Source organism: Mus musculus, chromosome 12 (genome assembly GCF_000001635.26).
Source record: "Mus musculus strain C57BL/6J chromosome 12, GRCm38.p6 C57BL/6J".
NCBI lineage: Eukaryota > Metazoa > Chordata > Mammalia > Rodentia > Muridae > Mus > Mus musculus.
Window position 1 is genome coordinate 77,814,581 of NC_000078.6, and position 18,445 is coordinate 77,833,025.

General features: G+C 41.3%; 1 non-coding gene and 1 pseudogene across 1 annotated transcript; one reads left to right on the top strand and one right to left on the bottom strand.

Moving 5' to 3' along the window:
• Positions 1–99: 99 nt before the first annotated feature.
• On the bottom strand, positions 100–229 carry Gm24070. Its single transcript, XR_003950357.1, has one exon. It is a non-coding gene; the product is annotated as a small nucleolar RNA SNORA17 (small nucleolar RNA).
• Positions 4,877–5,737, top strand: Gm8219 (predicted gene 8219; annotated as a pseudogene).

The window sequence follows — 18,445 nt, forward strand, 5'->3', positions numbered from 1 at the left end:
AGGGTTCTCCTAGTCTCTGGCTTGTGCCCCTGCCCTGGGAGAACTCCAGGCCTGGATGGCGCTGGACTGTTGGTCATTTCAGGCTTTCGTATCTCAGGGAATGTTAGGCCATTGATCATTCAGATGTTCACAGGTCAGAACTGAGCATAGACATGACCTCTTTCCTCTCTGCCACCTATTCATGTATATGTGACACAGCAGCCATATCTGCAATGCCTCTAGAAGCAAGATTAATTTTTCTATTTTTTTATTATTTAAATTATTATTTACTTTACATGCAGATCTCAGCTTCCCCTCCCTCCTTTCTCTCAGTCCCTCTCTCTCCTCTCCCCTCCCCAACACCCACCCCTCCTCCCCTTCTCCTCAGAAAAGAGGAGGCCTCCCTTGGATGTCAACCAGCCTTGGCATATCAAGTTTCAGGAAGACCAGGTGCATCTTCTATTGAAACTAGAGATGAGGCAGCCCAGTTAGGGGGAAGGAATCCAAAGGCAACCAATATAGTCAGACACAGACCCTGCTCGCACTTTAGGAGTCCCACATGAAGACCCAGCTGCACAACTGTTACATATGTAACAGTTCCTCTCTTCCACAGGATTCCCTAAAGCTCCACTTAAGTTTGGCTGTGGATCTCTGCATCAGTTTCCATCAGATGCTAAGTAAAGCCTCTGATGACAGCTGTGCTAGGTACCTGTCTGCAAGTATAGCAAGAATTCACTAACAGTGTTAGGACTGGGCTCCCTCTCAGGGCATGGGGCTCAAGCTGGACCAGTCATTGGTTGGCCACTCCCTCAAATCCTACTCCATCTTTTACCCCTGCATATCTTGTACGCAGGACAAACTGTGGGTCTAAGGTTTTGTGGCTGGGTTGATGCCCCAGTCCCTTCACTAGAAGTCTTCCCTAGTTATAGGAGATGGCTGGTTCAGGGCCCTTAAGTCTCCATTGCTAGGAGTCTTAGCTAGAATCACCCTCATAGACTCTTGGGAGTTTCCATTGTTCTAAGTTTCTAGCTTATCCCAGAGATGTGCCCCGCCCCATAAAGTTGTCTCTCCCAGTACTCTCTCCCTCCATCCTTTCCCCAAGTCATCCCTCCTGTTCCCATCCCCAAACCTCCCCCACCCAGCCCCTCCCTTTATTCACCCCCTGTGTCTAATCTATTTCCCTTTCTCAGTGAGATTCAAGTGTGTCCCACCCCAACCCCCTCAGTTTCTCCTTGTTACTTAGCTTCTTTAGGTCTGTGGTTTGTAGAATAGCTATTCTGTACTTTATGGCCAATATCCACTTATAAGTGAATACATAATACCATGTTTGTCTTTCTGGGCTAGGGCTTCTAAAGTGGAAACTTAAGGGTTATTTGGAAAGTCAGATGGTATTTTGCTGAGGCAAACACATGAAGAAGTGTTTTCCTGAAGTGGACAAAAGTGAAAGGATGTTTTGCTAAAGCAGACACAGGTGAAAGGATGTTTTGGTAAAGCAAGCATAAGAAAGGACATGTGATGAAGAATTCTTTGCTAACAACATGCATGTATTGGTCTGCCTTACATTGTATAGTTGAGCTCCATTTGCAGGGACTCAGATAGAGAGAAACACACCAAAAAACTTCTGGTAGTATACTGCAGCTTCTAACCGTTTCCTTGGACTCTGGCTGATTGGCAGAGTGACATCAGCTGAGACAGATGCTCATGCTGAGGCAAGACAGTGGAAAGGCAAGACCCATGGAAGATACGGGGACTATAATAGGATTCAATGGGTTGTGAAAGGGGCTTGCTGGTAGAGCTAGATCTACAATGTTTGTTCATCTCAAGTCTTCACTGGTCTTCTCTTCTTTGAGAGAGGCACAGCCAAGAACTTCTCCTCACATTCCTGGTGATCCGAATCCCTCCTGCTGACTCATGCCAATCAGGCTGAGGCCTGGCTGTCTCTGCTAGGTTGTGCCACTGACGTTGCTATCCTGACACTACCGAACTGGACTGTTAGTATAATCATGATGTGTTTGCAAGTGGAGCAAGCTGTCACTGCTGATCTGTGAACTGAACTGCTGGTTTCCTGACAATGCAGATGGAATTTGTTCCAAAAGAACATTTCTAAACAGGTCCAATTCCCCTGTGTCCTTTCTTTTTTACTACCACTGGTGAGTGGTGGGCTAGAAGAGAGGTTAAACGTTTAAGAACAATCATTAAAAATGGGATTTAAGAAAAATAAAACAACAGGTTACCTTACTCAGGATGATCTTTGAGTTCAATCCATTTGCCTACAAATTTCATGTTGTCATTGCTTTTGATGGCTGAGTAATACTCCATTGTGTAAATGTACCACATTTTTTATCCATTCTTTGGCTTAGGGACATCTATTTTATTTCAAGTTTCTGGGTATTGTAAATAAAGCTGCTATGAACATAGTTGAATAAGTGTTCTTATGCTATGGTGGAGCATCTTTAGGGCATATGCGAGGAGTGATATAGGTGAGTCTTGAGGTAGATTTATTCCCAGTTTCCTGAGAAAACACCAATTTGATTTCCAAAATGGTTGTACAAGTCTTCACTCCCAGTAGCAAGGAAAAACTGTGCCCCTTGTTCCACATCTTCACCAGCTTGACCCGTCACTTGAGTTTTGTATCTTAGCCATTCTGATAGGTGTTAAGATGTGATCTCAGAGTCATTTTCATTTGCATTTCCCTGATGACTAAGGACGTTGAGCATTTTATTAAGTATTTTTCAACCATTAGAGGTTTCTCTGTCAAGAAGTGTCTGTTTAGAGCTGTGCCTCATTTTGAAATTGGGTTATTTGATTTTGTTGATGTCTAGTTCTTGAGTTCTTTATATATTTTAGACATCAGAACTTTGCCAGATGTGGAGTTGGTGAAAATCTTTCCCCATTCTGTACGTTACTGTTTTGTCCCTTGGAGAGTGTCCTTTGTCTTATGGAAGCTTTTCAGTTTCATGACGTCCCATCTATTAATTGTTGATCTTAGTGCCTGAGCTGTCGGTGTTGTTTAAGAACCATCATTAAAAATCGGGTTTAAAAAATAAAACAATGGGTTACCTTACTCAGGATGATCTGTGCCAATGTGCTCAAGGTTATTCCCCACTTTCTTTTTAATTGGATATTTTATTTATTTACATTTCAAATGTTATCCCCTTTCCCAGCTTCCCCTCTGCAAAACCCCTATCCCATCCCCATCCTCCTGCTTCTATGAGGGTGCTCCCCTACCCACCCACCCAATCTCATCTCACTGCCCTAGCATTCACCTACATTGGGGCATCAAGCCTTCACAGGACCAAGGGCCTGGGTCCCTCCATGTGAACTCTTTGGTTGGTGGTTTAGTCCCTGGGAGCTCAGGGGGTTCTGGTTGGTTGATATTGTTGTTCTTCCTGTGGGTTGCAAACCCCTTCAGTGCCTTCAGTCCTTCCCCTAACTTCTGTCGGTCCCCATGCTCAGACTGATGGTTGGCTTTGAGCATCCGCATCTTTATAGGTAAGGCTCTGGCAAAGCCTCTCGGGAGACAGCTATATCAGGCTCCGACCAGCAAGCACTTCTTGGCATCAGCAATAGTGTCTGAGTTTGGTGGCTGCATATGGGATGGATCCCCAGGTGGGGCAGTCTCTGGATAGCCTTTCCTTCAGTCTCTGCTCCACTCTTTGTCCCTGTATTTCCTTTAGACAGGAACAATTTTGGGTTAAAATTTGGAGATGTGTGGGTGGCCCCATCCCTCAACTGGGTCCATGCCTAGCCTCTCTATATGGTCTCTACAGGTTCTCTCTCCCTTTTGTTGGGTATTTCAGCTAATCTCATTCCCATTGGGTCCTGGGAGCCTCTTGCTTTCCTGGCTTCTGGGACTTTCTGGTGGCTACCCTCATTTCCCCATCCCCCATTGCTACATACCTCTGTTCAATTTCCTGACCCCTGTCTCTTCCCATACCTGACCCTGCCCCCTTTTCCCTCTCCTCTTCCTCTCTTCCTCCCAAGTCCCTCCCACCCTCTACCTCCCTTGATTTTTTTTGTTTCCCCTTCTAAGTAGGACTGAAGCACCCACACTTTGGTCTTTCTTATTCTTGAGCTTCATATGGTCTGCGAATTGTATTGTGGGTATTCCAAGCTTTTTGCCTAATATCCACTTATCAGTGGGTATGTTCCATGTGTGTTCTTTTGTGACTGGATTACCTCACTCAAGATAACATTTTCTATTTCCATCCATTTGCCTGAGAATTCCACGAAGTCATTGTTTTTAATAGCTCAGTAGTACTCCATTGTGTATTTTTCTTAACTTATTTTCATTTATGTAAGTCTCTTTGAGAATATTCAATTTATTTTAGAATGGCTATTCCAGGTTTCTTCTTGAGTCTACTTGCTTGGAAACTCCTTTTCCAAGCCTTCACTCTGAGTTAATGTCTATCTTTGATGTTCAGGTATGTTTCTTGTATGCAGCCAAATGATGGATCCAATTTTTGCAACCATTTTGATAATAGGCATCTTTTTATTAGGAGAATTGAATTCATTGAATTTGAGAGATAAAGATCAATAACTGTTAATTCCTATTATTTTGATATTGGTGGTGATAGTGGTATGTGTGTGTTTCCCTTCTTTTGGTTTTGCTGGTGTGAATTCATTTGCATCTTTTGCACCATTGCAACCAGTTGGAATTATTGCAAATAAATAAATAAATTATTATTTATTTCTTGTATTTTCTTGGGTGTAGTTAACAGCCTTGGGCTGGAGTTTTCCTTCTAATATCTTCTGTAAGGCTGGATTTATAGATAGATATTGTTTACATTTGGCTTTGTTGTGAAATATCTAGTTTTCTCCATCTATGGTGATTTGAAAGCTTTGTTGGGTATAATAGTCTGCTATGGTATCTGTGGTCTCTTAGAAACTGCAAGACAGTCGACAGTAGTGTCATCTGTCTAGGTAGCGGCTTTACTGCCAACAGCATGGCCATGGCTGGAGCGCTGGTGCGCAAAGCGGCGAACTATGTCCGGAGCAAGGACTTCCGGGACTATCTCATGAGTTGACAACTGGGGTCTCCCCATTGCTGCTATCAATGACATGAGGAACTCTCCAGAGATTATCAGTTGGCAGATGACTTTCACCCTCTGTTGCTATTCTCTGACATTCATGAGATTTGCCTACAAGGTACAACCTCGAAACTGGCTTCTGTTTGCATGCCACGTAACAAACGAAGTAGCTCAGCTCATTCAGGGAGGACGACATATCAACTACGAGATGAGTAAGCGGCCATCTGCGTAGCGGTACAAGGACCAGCTCTTGAAAGAGACAGTGCTCCAGCCACTGCTGCAGCCACAGATCATGTCAGCATGAATAGTCGTGCTGAGGGGAAAACACAGAATGCTATCTTTAATGACCATGCCAACATTATTGAATAGCCAGGAGTCCCTAAACCAACTCTCTTCTGCCTTATCAATGCTAAACTTTATTTGTCTTCATCAAGAGTAATTCAAAATATGCAACTAATTTAATAATTCTGAATGATGGTTTTATCTATAGCAATCTGTAGTAATATGTATATTATCTATTGGGATTTGTGTAATAAAAAATCTAAGGGAACAAAATTTTATAACTAAAAGCACTTAAGTACTCAAAATTCTTGACTTTTTCTTTAATGACAACAGTAAACCCTCAGTTGGTCACATGTCTACACATAATTTCCAGTGATAACAAGTATCGGTGTTTTCCATATGTAACTCAGATCTGTAACTTAATGGCAACAAATGGTTAAAATATTAAAAAGAAAGAAAGAAAGAAAGAAAGAAAGAAAGAGAGAGAGAGAGAGAGAGAGAGAGAGAGAGAGAGAGAGAGAGAGAGAAAGAAAGGGAGGGAGGGAGGGAGGGAGGAAGGAAGAAAGAAAGAAAGAAAGAAAGAAAGAAAGAAAGAAAGAAAGAAAGAAACTGCAAGACAGCTGCCCAGGCCATTCTGGTTTTTTAGAGTCTCTGTTGAGAAGTCAGATATAATTCTAATAGGTGTACCTTTCCATGTTACTTGGACTTTTTCCCTTGTAACTTCCAATATTTCGTTGTTGTTGTTTACATTTAGAGTTTTGATTATTATGTGGCAGGAGGATTTTCTTTTTTGTTCCAATCTATTTGGTGTTCTATAAACTTGTATGCTTATAGGCATTTCCTTCTTTAAGTTAGGGAAATTTTCTTCTATGATTTTGTTGAAAATATTTTCTGGGCCTTCAATCTCCTTCTATTCCTCTTATTCTTAGGTTTGCTGTTTTCATAGTGTCCCAAATTTGATAGATTGTTTATGTCAGAAACTTTTTAGTTTTAACATTTTCTTTGATGGATGCATCACTTTCTTGTATTGTATCTTCTATGCCTGAGATTCTCTCTTCCATCTCTTGTATGCTGTTGGTGATGCCTGATGGCCAGGTCTGTAGTTTCTTTTCTCTTACCTAGATTTTCCATCTCCAGGTCTCCCTCATTTTGTATGTAGCAGGGGTAGAGGTTCTTTGTTCATTTAGTTGCTGCTATTTCCATTTTCAGACCTTGAACAGTTTTCTTCATTTCCTTCACCTGTTCAGTTTTATTTTCCTGTATCTCTTTAAGGGATTTATGTATTTCCTCTTTAAAGGACTCTATCATCTTTATGATATTGAATTTAAAGTCATTTTCTTGTGTTTCAGCTGGGTTAGGGTACCCAGGTCTTGCTGTAGTAGAATAGCTGTGTTCTGTTGATACCGTATTTTTCTGGCTCTTGTTGATTGTGTTCTTATGCTAGCCTTTAGCCATCTGGTTTTGCATATATTATAGGTTTAGATGCTGACTTCTGAGTTTAGCTTTGTTGGCTGGCTGGCTGGCTGGCTTTTGGATGTGTTTCCTTTTGTTTCTGTTTCCTTTCTGTCTTCTGGTCTGAGTGGCCTAGAATTCTGATGACTAGAATGTCTTCAGGTTCAGAAGAGTCTCTCCCCTGGGGATTTTGTTGCCTGAACAACCTCTGGGGTTTTTTGTGCTAACTTTGCCAATGGAACTCTTAGTACCTCCAGAGCCTGGGATCCCTGGTGCCAGAGTGGCCTCCTGGAAGGCAGGTAGAGTTGTGGGTGGGAAATGACGTGCAGGGGACATGGTGCAGTTTACAGCTGTTGGGTATACTTTAGGAGGACTTGGCATGCCAGAATGAATTTTATGTTAGATTTTCATTTTAGAAAAATTATTACCTTCTCAGTTCAGATAAAATTCTTCCAATTAGGCCAATTAGGATTTTCCCCCAACATTGAACTGACATTAGCCCAAGTCAACAGTTTCTCCCATGTAAGCATTCATGTATTGGGTGTCCACTCAACTTTAATTAGGCAGTTTAAGATTTTTTTCTTATTTTCTCTTCCAAGTATTCCAGTAGTTTTACCTGGGATTTCTTCAAGTTGGCTCACTCCTGAGGACTTGTTCTGGTGTGGTGATCAATGGTATCAATGGAAGAGATGGATTTTGAAAACCCCTTAACATTATCTGTTACCTTCTTAGCAATTATGGTGTGGAGAAATTCTATTCTCCAGCACTCTACCCCAACAGAGCTATAAACTATTATTCTCCTATGAGTTCACTCCGAGTTAAAACTTACTCTGAGATTTGGTGTCTTTTATTTCTTCCTTTACATGTGTGTATGTGGTGTTTGTGTGTGTGTTCTTATGTATGTGTGCATGGTGCACTCATACATGTGGAGTCCAGTGGACATCTTCAGCTTTTGTTCCTCAGTTTTTTTTTTAAACAAAGCATCTTATTGACTGGAAATCACACAATATGATAAGCTGACTGACTAATGAGCCCCAGGGATGCACTTGTCTCTGCCTTTCTAGCACTTGGGTTACCACCATGTGCCATCACATGCAGTATTTCTTTTCTTTTTTTTTTTTATAATTTACATAGGTTCTGGGGATAGAACTTGGGTCCTCATTCTTAAAAGACAAGTCCTTTGGGAATGACTACTCCAGTTATCCCACCTTTACTCTTCAAGCTGAAAGACATTTGAACTAGTTCTCTAAGTGACTCGTTCAGTCAAATAAAGGGTTACTTCTGGAATCTTTAATTATTATACTAGCTTAATAATTTTTTCTAATAAAGTTTACCCCTCCAGGGAGACAGGAAGAAAGTTTTGTTTTATTTGTGCTTCTATTAATCTTTTACATAATGCCTGATACATATAAAATGCTTGATAAGTGTTCCTGGGTTATAGTAATGAAACAAATCAAATGAAGCAGTCAACACAGAGTCAAATTACAGCACTAAGCCTTAGTCCATGTATCATGGTTCCCACACATCTGTAATGAAGAAAACTATCTCCCTGGGCTTTTTCTTAAGATATAAATCAGCCTCTAGTTAATGCACACGGTTTCTTTGTGATACAGAATGTGAACATCACTGTTCAGGTTGAGTTCTCTGTCTTAGGAATTTACAAAGCTATGGCATGAGATGCAAAGCTGGACTGTCTGTTCAGATCTTGACTTAGCTACTTATTAGACTTCACCTTGAACAAACTTCCCTGTGCCTTTGTTTTCAAGTGTGTAAAATGGTAACAACCATGGCTGATGATCCAGATGGTTGCATGATCGTTGTGCAAAGTGTTTAGCATAATGTCTAGCAACATTAGGCACTCAATACAAATTATAAAAGTATTATATAGCTTTAACGACATTTTTAGTGAAAGAAGTAATAATCTCAAAGTGCCATATAAGTAATTATATTATTTTTGAGAGACAATAAAAAAATCACAATACTTATATTTCTCCCCAAACATAGCAGTGTGGCTACTTGTGGGTAAGTTTTATCCATCAGCTACTATCTCAGCAGTGGTTGCCTTCCTGTGAAGCTTTGTGAAGCTTCTTGAGGTTAAAAGGTCGTTTGAAAGGCACACATTCTCAACTTCATTTGCAGCTGCATCCTGTACTCTGCTCCATCAGTGACATCAGCATTTGAGATTAGGCTCCAGGGAAACAAGCTCAGTGCAATACCACAGAGAAAGGGGGAGAGGTGCTGGCTGCCTGAGCAGAAAAGCACCAGTGTAGGGTGGGAAAGATCACTCTAGCTCTAGAAGACTCATCTGGGTCTGGACCCTGGGACATCTTTTCTTAGGAAATCACTTCGAATGCAATCTACACTGTGGAATGTTTTCATCTCTTGTAAAGAGACATTTGGCATGGGGCAGTTTCCAGCTGGGAGAAAGCTTCCTTGTGGCCTTAGTGCTCAGGCGTTTGGAAGTGTATGACAAGAAGCTAAATTAGGGCTTGTTCTCAAGTTAAGGGTCATTTTTCAGTTCAGTGGCTTGGGGTCAAGTTAGGGTTGGCAAAAGACCAAGCTAGGAAGGCATGAGGACAGTCTGTGGGAAGCAAGGCTGCTGTTTCTTCATGAGGTGGACTGGAAAGATTGGGAGTTCTCTTGCTAATATTAACATGGCTGTCATCTTGATCATCTTCATCCATCATGCATTTTGCAGACTCAACTCACATCAGAGGCTTAAACAAGGAAGAAATTAAGGAGTGAGGCATAGATGGGGAAGGACTGAGGAATAAAGAGTAAAATCTCTGCCTACAATTGACTGCAGCCCTGATATTCCAAACTAGAACCCAGCTTGGCACCCAGGAAACACCTGATTTATCAACAAGAAAGTACTTGCAACACCCACTCATTGACTTCTCTGGATCTTTGGTACGATAACAGAGGCTGAACTAGAAAGCAGACCCATTTCTCCATCTGCACACTTCTCACTAGACAAGCACCTTTCCAATGCCCACAACATTGCCTTGAGCTGGACAGTATCTCTCAGTAGGACGTGAGATGCACCAAGTAGCCCTGGCTGCTTAGCTAGTGAGCCCCGGGCATCTGCTTGTCTCCACCTTGCCAGCACTGTGACCACAAGTACTTTTAAATGCCTGGCCTTTTTTTAAAAGTGGGGACCTGGGGGTCAAACCCAGGTCCTTGTGCTTGCATGGCAAACACTTTACCAGCTGAGCTATTTCCCAGCCTTGAGTCCTTTGTTTTGATGCAGCGTTTCCCAGAAAACTTCTAGTCATAATAGGATCACAATGGACCACACTATCCTCTCCTCCTGGTGGTTCCAAGGACACTGGAGGAGAGGAGGCATAGACTTCCACACTACATAGGGCAGGCATTAGGGTTCCTGCCTTTATTCAAGATTCTCCGACAATCAGAACTGCTCTTCATTTCTTCTCTCAGCCAGTGGAACATGGGGCTAATGACTTTGTCCAACGAAACAAAATGAGAAACTTGAGTCCAATTAAAAAGATCTCAGAAACAAGTCAAGCATAAAGAGTGTTCTGGAAACTTTACAATTGAATTTTTTTCATTGACAGATGATCCTGCCATTGCTGTAGAGAGGGTAACATATCTAATTCCTATAATTCTATATCTTTAAGTGAAGTCTGCAGGCGACATCTTGATGGAAAGGAAGATCAATGGGAGTGAAGAGAACACACTCCACTTGATTCCCCTCTCTAATTTGGTTCCCTTCAGGCACTGTGATGATGCAACATCTCTTTTCCATTACTGCCTGAAGCCAATTCTCTCCTACACAAATCCAAAGGGGGTCAGGGGAGGAATCATGAAACTAGCAGCTTCACAAACAGCCAACTTCACCAGGACCTCAAACTTCTCCAAAAAGTATGAAGTTTGAGAGAGAGAAAAAAAAATCTTCTTTTCCTCCTGGGAATCTCACCTTTATGTTCTCTATCCTTCAAAGAAAGAGCAGCAGGGCAAGGACCTGAAAGAGAGGAGGTGCAGAGAGGTCAGTGAGTCCACACACACGGGAGAATCTGATTCTGTATTAGAAAGTGCTGCATTTGAGGGCTGGAGAGATGGATCAGCACTGACTGCTCTTCCAGAGGTCATGAGTTCAAATGCCAGCAACTACATGGTAGCTCACAAACATCTGTAATGAGATCTGATGCCCTCTTCTGGAGTGTCTGAAGATAGCTACAGTGTACTTATATATAATAAAGAAATAGGCCAGAGAGAGTTGGGGGGTGCGGGGGGGTGGGGGTGCCACATTTGCCTCATGCTTAAACCAGACACAATTTGGTTCCTCACAACCAACATCAATGTGGAAACTACTCTGTTGGTGGCATTATTTGAGGTTTGAGGCCTTCTATGTGATAGACACATCGATACACACCTAAGTAAGCCAGTGTAAAAAGAAGACAAGAGTCTTAGAATGCAAAGGTGTCCCCTGTGTCACCATGAACAAGTTAACCTCCCTGTGACTTCGCTTTCTCATCTATAAAATGGGGATAATGGACTCTGCCTCAAAACTGATAATTAGCTGAGAACCCGGAAGAGGCTGTCCTCCAGTCATGTCCTACTCCAGCCTCTCACTACCCAGTGAACATGTGTTCTCGGGCTTGGATTTCTACAAAAGCTGAGGGCAGAGCATAGAGTGCACCAGGTCAGTCCTGATCCCAAGTTCTTGATAAGGAGTCACCATCTACTCTTCCAGGGCAGCATCCATATTGTCCTCACTGCATCAAGCACCTCAAGGTGTGAAAGCCACCAATCTCTGAGATGACCTCAACCTTCCTCTCCAAGGAGACAGGACCATTCCAGAGTATGGTTCTACAGTGAAGGTTGGTTAAGATGTTGAACATACCACGATGAGTTTGACTTCCTATGTACAGTGAGAGGCCTCAGCACTGCAGGGAAGAACTGCACTTTGGGTCCTGTCTTGCTTTTCCCTGGCCCACTATTTTCTCCTGCTGTTGCTGTGCTAAGCCAGCTTCACGCAGGCATAAAGTAAGCATCTTGCTCCAGGTATCAAACTATAGAGCCGATACTGCAGAACCCAGTGTGTTGTCACTAATCCTACACCTTAGCCCCCCAGAGGCACTCTCTTTGAGTGATGATTAATTCATGTGGTCTCAATTTCGGGAATTCTTTTCTAGTCTCCCCTTCCCATTTGTTCCAATTCATTAACAGCTAAGCCGACTTGCATTTGAACAGCAGTATTTTTGACCAGCAAGTGTATTGCTAGAACACTTTGAGAACTCTTTGTTACTAAAGCTCACACACACACACACAACTCTGAAACATAAATTTATAGGATGTGAAGCTGCATCTTGTTTGCCATATAATAAAACACTTTAATGGTACTCTTAGCAAGAAGGCCTTTTTTTTTTTTCCAGAAACACTTTTCTCTTTACTATGTAATGTAATTTTTTTTTACCAACACTTTATCCATTTCTCAAAAATATTTGGCAAAACCTATTTTAACTGTTGTAAGACTAAACCTGATATCAAAAATTCCCCTGTCCCTCTGTATGTCACAAACAAGGATTTTTTTCATTTAGATTTATTTTATCATATATGCATGGGTGGTTTGCCTATATGTATGTATGTGCACTACATGTGTGTCTGGTATCCACGGAGGTTAGAATAATGTGTCAGATCCCCTGGATCTGGAGTTATAGATGGTTGCCAATCATCATGTAGGTGTTGGGACAGCAACCCTAGTCCTCTGCAAAAACATGTGCTCTTCATTTCTGAGCTCTCTTTCCAGCCACAGACAGTTATTTTCTGGTTTCTTTGGGGATGCATGAATTTGTGGCTTGGAAATAAAGTGTTACTCGATGCTAAAAGGCATTACACCTATAAAGACACCATCTGGACTAAACTTAAGCTGACACTGTGGAAGGGCTCACCTCAGAAGCCTCCTCCACTGGCTGACTTGGGTCAGGGAAACTATGAATGCAAAGAAAAGCAAGTAACACCCACGACTTGTTGTTGACACAACTAATGTACAACTCAAAGTGAGTCAAGAAAAAGAGGGGGGCACTGGAGAGCAGGCTCCAACATGGTGATTTCAAGAGCTCAGAAGGAGCGAGGCAGATGAGACAATAATCACTGCCCCAAACCTCTTTGATGATTTTCTTCAACTTCCAAGCAGCAACTTTTTTCCTGGCCTTATGATAGTGGCAGATTTATCTATGTCCAGATTTCATGTCGAGTGAAGATAGCCCCAAAGAGTGCCTGTCACATGCAGAGAAATGTTGGTTTTATGTATTATCCGAATGTATATGTGTGCACATGTGTGAAACAAACATGCACATACGGAGGTGAGAGGACAACTCTGTCTAGTCACTTCTCTCCTTCCACCTTACATGGTTGCCAAAGGGCAGACTCAGGTCCTCTGAGCAAGTACCTCTACCTGTTGTACCGTCTCCCTTGCCCCACCCAGAGAAATCTTTGTTTCCTAGGAGGGAATTATGATAGAGGTCTAAAAAGAACATCCATTTTTCTAGGATTCCAGGGTGTTTGGAGCTCTATCAACATCAAAGTGAGAGTGCTACCCAAGTGCATGCTTGTCTCATGACCCCCAACATAGCCCACCTCCCTGGAACCTCAGCTCCTCGTCACTAGTTTCCAGAATCAGCCACAGATGCCGGCTCCCTGGCTTCGTCCTCTTCCCAGGTTCCATTAATGGGAATTTGGCGTGTCCTTCTGGAGGCTAAGTTGTAAATGTAACTTTTACTCATCAGATGTAATTGTCATCTAGGAGGCTTACTGCTGAATAGGCTCAACCTTTCTAATTCTTTCTGAATGGGTCTCATGACAGCTGGTTCAACACAGCTGTTCTGGCTCAAAACTGTTCTCCAAGCTGACTGCTGACTCAAACTGACTTCTCTTGGCTTCTCACTGAATTGCTCTGCTTCGAAAAGTTGCCTCTGAATTTTACAAACTGAACTGCACTGACAGGAACTAAACAGAACTGAACCAACTGCATGAGCTCAAGTGAACTTGACTGCATTTAACTGAGCTGCACCATACTGCACTGAACTCGGCTCAACTGAACTGCCCTCCAGTCCTTACTCTCCTTACTTTGAAGACTTCATTTTACTATTTTTAAATTCAATACTTCTTTCTAAGACTGTATATATTCGGTTTTTTTCTTTTAGCATCTAGACATATTTCAAAACATTTTAATTTATTTTTCTTCCTCGTTCCTTCATAGACTCTTTTCTATGCACATTTATTTATTTCTCTTTTACCACCTCCAAACTTAATGTTTATTTTCGTACCTAAGTTTCTATAAACTCTATCTTTTGGGGATTACTAGTTCCAAGCATATTGTACTGGTTTTGAGAGTTTATTGTTTGTTTGTTTGTTTTCGCTGGTTTTGTTTTGTTTTCAGCCACCATGTGATCAGAGGGTCGCTATGAACTTCTCAGTCTGGACCTGCCTTCTGTTGTCTGCATGCCAGAAGAGGGCACAAGATCCCAGTATATATATGGTTGCTGGGAATTAAGCTCAGGACCTCTGGAAGAACAGACAGTGCTCTTAACATTGAACCATCTTTCTAGCACTACTTGCATTTTTATGACCTCCATTTTCTTCCTCTTACAATTAGATCAAAAACCTTTTCAACATACATTTTTAGTTTGTTACTCTGTTTATGAGTAAGATGATCCATTCTAAAATATTTTTTTTTCTCTCTGTATAATGAGTTCAGTAAGCGAATGAGTAGAAAGTATGATAACTAAAATACAGTCAAGTTTGGGAAGAGTTTTGGGCCAGAACAACTGAGTAGAACCAGCCAACCAGAGTTCAGAAAGAACTAGAAAAGGCGAGCTTATCCAGCAGTAAACCTCTGAGATGACATTCTCAGATTACACCTGGTGAATAAAAGTCACATTTATATCTGGAACCCCATTTTGGGTACCAAGTATGGTGGGACTATCTTGGACACCCAGCAGTATAAATAATGGCATGGAGGCTTTTAAACATTTTTATGCTTAGGCCTTTTGCTTAGGCAGTATCCCATCTACTCTAAACTTAACCCAACTAACTAGCCTAGAATCCTGTTAAAATACAAGATCTTAAACATTTTAAAGAATCAATAGCAATTTATTGAATGCGCTCACCCTATGTGAGACAAATGTTAAATATCTGGGCTACCCAAAGCAGGATTATCCTCCAAGGCTGGAAAGATTTAGCAGCAGCTGTACTGGAAGCTAGTTCTCAATTGCAATGGCTGACACGGTGGTGAGAAGAAGCTGCAGTCATGGGAAATTGTAGTAGGTTGAAAGCTGTTGATGTCATGAAAAATCAATTGTTAGGTGAAGGACAATTTGCTGATTTATGACAGTAGATGCAATTTGATGACTCTATTATTATACAATGCACTTTATTAGTTAAATGCTGAGATAAAGTAGAAAAACAAGGAAAAGATCTATGTCATTCAAAAAGATTATGCAAAGCCCCAGAGAGACTTTTCCTGACTCCCTTCATGGGCTAACATCTGCCATATACAGAGCTATATCAAATCCAGGTGTGAAGCAAGGACTAATTGAAATTTTAGCTTTCAAAAATGTAAATTTGGCATATAGAAAAGTTCTTAGACCTTTAAAAGCTCAGTCAGCACCCATGGATGAATGGGTTAGAACTACTGTTGATATCAACCCTAATGACTACGTAATTGGACAAGCAATGATCAATAATTCTAGATATCAAAATGTCCATTGTTTTGACTGTAGAACACGGAGGCGAGCAAACGGAGAAGACCAGAACAGAGAGGTAGAGGTAGCCACATGGTAAGACGTAAGCTAGTTAGTCAAGTTAAGTTTAGAGTAGATGGGAGACTGCCCAAGCTAAAGGCTTAAGTATAAAAATATTAAAAAGCCTCTGTATCATTATTTATATTGCTGAGGGGTCTAAGATAATCCTGCCCTACTAAGTTTAGTTACTGCTTCATCAAGCTATGGGAGCCATTTTTATAATCTGATTGAGAATGCAAAATAGATCAAAACAAAACTAATCCCCTCCCTACTAATATAACTGCATGGCTCTTGGTTCCCTCAATTCCCAAACCATCGTTTGATTTTTAAAACTCTGCTCTTAATCCTTTTTCCTATTCTTACCTTTATCACCTCTTTTCAAAAATCTTCCTTCATAAGTGCCATGTTTTACATCTCTATCTTTTAGATAGATTCATTTCTTGCACTTCAGACTCGGGGCTTCCCTTCCCCTGAGCTGCTCCCTTCACTTGGGTGGTTTTTTGCTCCATCAAAACCCCAGTCATTCTTCAATGTTAATGTAAAAACAGCCCTTCTTCATAGAGATGCCTCAATGTGGAGCGGCTGACGGTTGATTTGGGGATCACTGTTGATCCCTAAAGGAGCCTCCAGATATGAGGCTTGTTTCCTGGGCTCTCTGATAGTCTGCTGTTGCCTTTCTTTTCTATTGTTCTTGTTTGGGGTGCCAGGGGTTAAACCCAGAGCCTTGTGCGTGGAAACTATACCATCTACCATCTGCTTGCACTCCAAGCTCCTACTATATTTTTCCATTTTTAAAATTTATTTATTTATTAATCCTACTTCATTTTTAACAAAAAAAAGCAATTTCAGCTGTCCCCCACCCCCACACACAATAAAAACTAATACATATTCTGTGTCTCAAGTGAGTACTACCTTTGGTACTGTTATGAGGATTCAAGATTAAAGAGAATTCTGAATGTGCCATGCAAAATATGAGCCTACTGTCACATACCAAGAGAAGCAAATTTATGTGAATCTATGAATTTTGAAACAATGTATAATGTGTATGAGGATCTGATTCTAGACGGATTCTGGTTTGAAATATGGAGATTTTGATGCCAGGTGTCCATAAACTACAGCCCTACTGAAAAATACATGTATTGAAAGTTTTATATAAAAAAAGACATGAACCATACTCTGAGGACATCTAATAACCCAAGTAAGTCCTTAGACATTGTACGTCCTACAATAGGGTGTTCTTGTGGTTAGAGCTCATGAATATGTAAACAACTTCTAGTATATTCCTCTCTTTTTATAAAATTGCTTGTAAGGTTGTTCATTTTATGAATGCAATAGAGGTTCACTTAAAACTGTCTACCAAGAGTTTCCTACTTGTTGAGCTCCTGTTCACAGTGGTTGCAGTAGTGTCCCTGTTGGTCACCTTGCATTTACAGATAGTTTTGAAATAAAATCATTCCAAAACATAATTTCTCTTTAGATTTTCCAGTGTCTTTACTTAAATGTATCACTAAGCACAATGTGGCTACTGGTCCCATCACCTACTGTCTCCAAGGTTAGCAATACCATCTTCTGACAGATGAAAACCTGTTGGGTCTCCTGGTACTCCACATCTCTGTGGTGTTGACACTGGGGGACGTTTTCTGGTCTGTGAATAGTGTCTGTTGTTCTCATTTTCTCATTCACTGGCCACTCTTATGTCATTGTTTTCATAGGCTTCTCTTTAGTTTTCCTATGAATCTTCCCAAAGCTGGACCATTTCACATTCCTCTACATTTCTCCCACTAAGTATGCCTTTGCCTATGATTGACACACCTATCTCACTGGGAGCTATCACCTTACTACTGACTTCATATACCATTCCCTGTAAAAGCAGCCACTTCATTCACTGTTCCCATCTTAGAATACCATCACCTACTTCTACCTTACCTTGGGGAGTCTTGCAGGGTTCTTTCACTCTCATGAGATCAGGCACAGACCCATCCTGGTTCTGCCTTCTAGACGGTCTTTGTTGACTGTATCTCTCCTTGATGTTCCTTGTGCTCTCCTCACTGAGCTATCTGCTTTCTTCCTCCTTTTATTGTTTCTCCTCCCATGACTACTAAGACAACCAGAAAACTACACCATGTCTCACTTTTTACCAGAACAATCCAATGCTTTACACACCCTATAAGGTATACTGACCAGAGCCTGTGATCTGTCCTTACTGATATACCCTATGCTCTCTCTTTCCTGCCTTTCATTAGACAGGAGTAATTAGACACTATGCTTATTTGCATAAACACACAAGCCTTCCCAGGTCTCATCACTCTCATGTTTACTGTCTTCTTTTTCAGAGATGCCCTCAACCTGCTGGTCCCCCTCACAACCCCCTTCTCTTTAAATCTTAGTCATGCCCTGCCTCCTTAGAAACTGTCTCCATGGATCTCCTGCACAGTCTCAGGTCTTCTTTACCCATGTTTTCAGTGTAACTGATATATGATAATACATCACATTTTTAAAAAATATGATATATTTTTTTAAAAAATAGAAATTCAACAATGGATTGCTGATAGCTAAATGTCATTGCACGCCAGAAAGAGATTAAGCACTTGTCATTCTCAGCTTTGGCACCATGAACAGTGTGTGGTGTGTGTGTGTGTGTGTGTGTGTGTGTGTGTGTGTGTGTGTGTGTGTAAGTGCCTGAATGTTTTGTATACATCATATGTATATCTGATGCCTGTGGAGGCCAGAAAAGAGTACTAGATTTCCTGAAACTGGAGTTATAGACAGTTGTGAGCCACCATCTGGGTGCTAAGAAACTGAACCTAGGTTCTATGAAAGAGCAGCAAGTGTCTGTAGCCACTGAGCCATCTCTCCAGCCACATCCTCCTCACTGTGAAGTTTTTGGCTTGATGACTCTTGCTGTGGTACCCTGTTTTTTGTTTTTGCTTTTTGGTT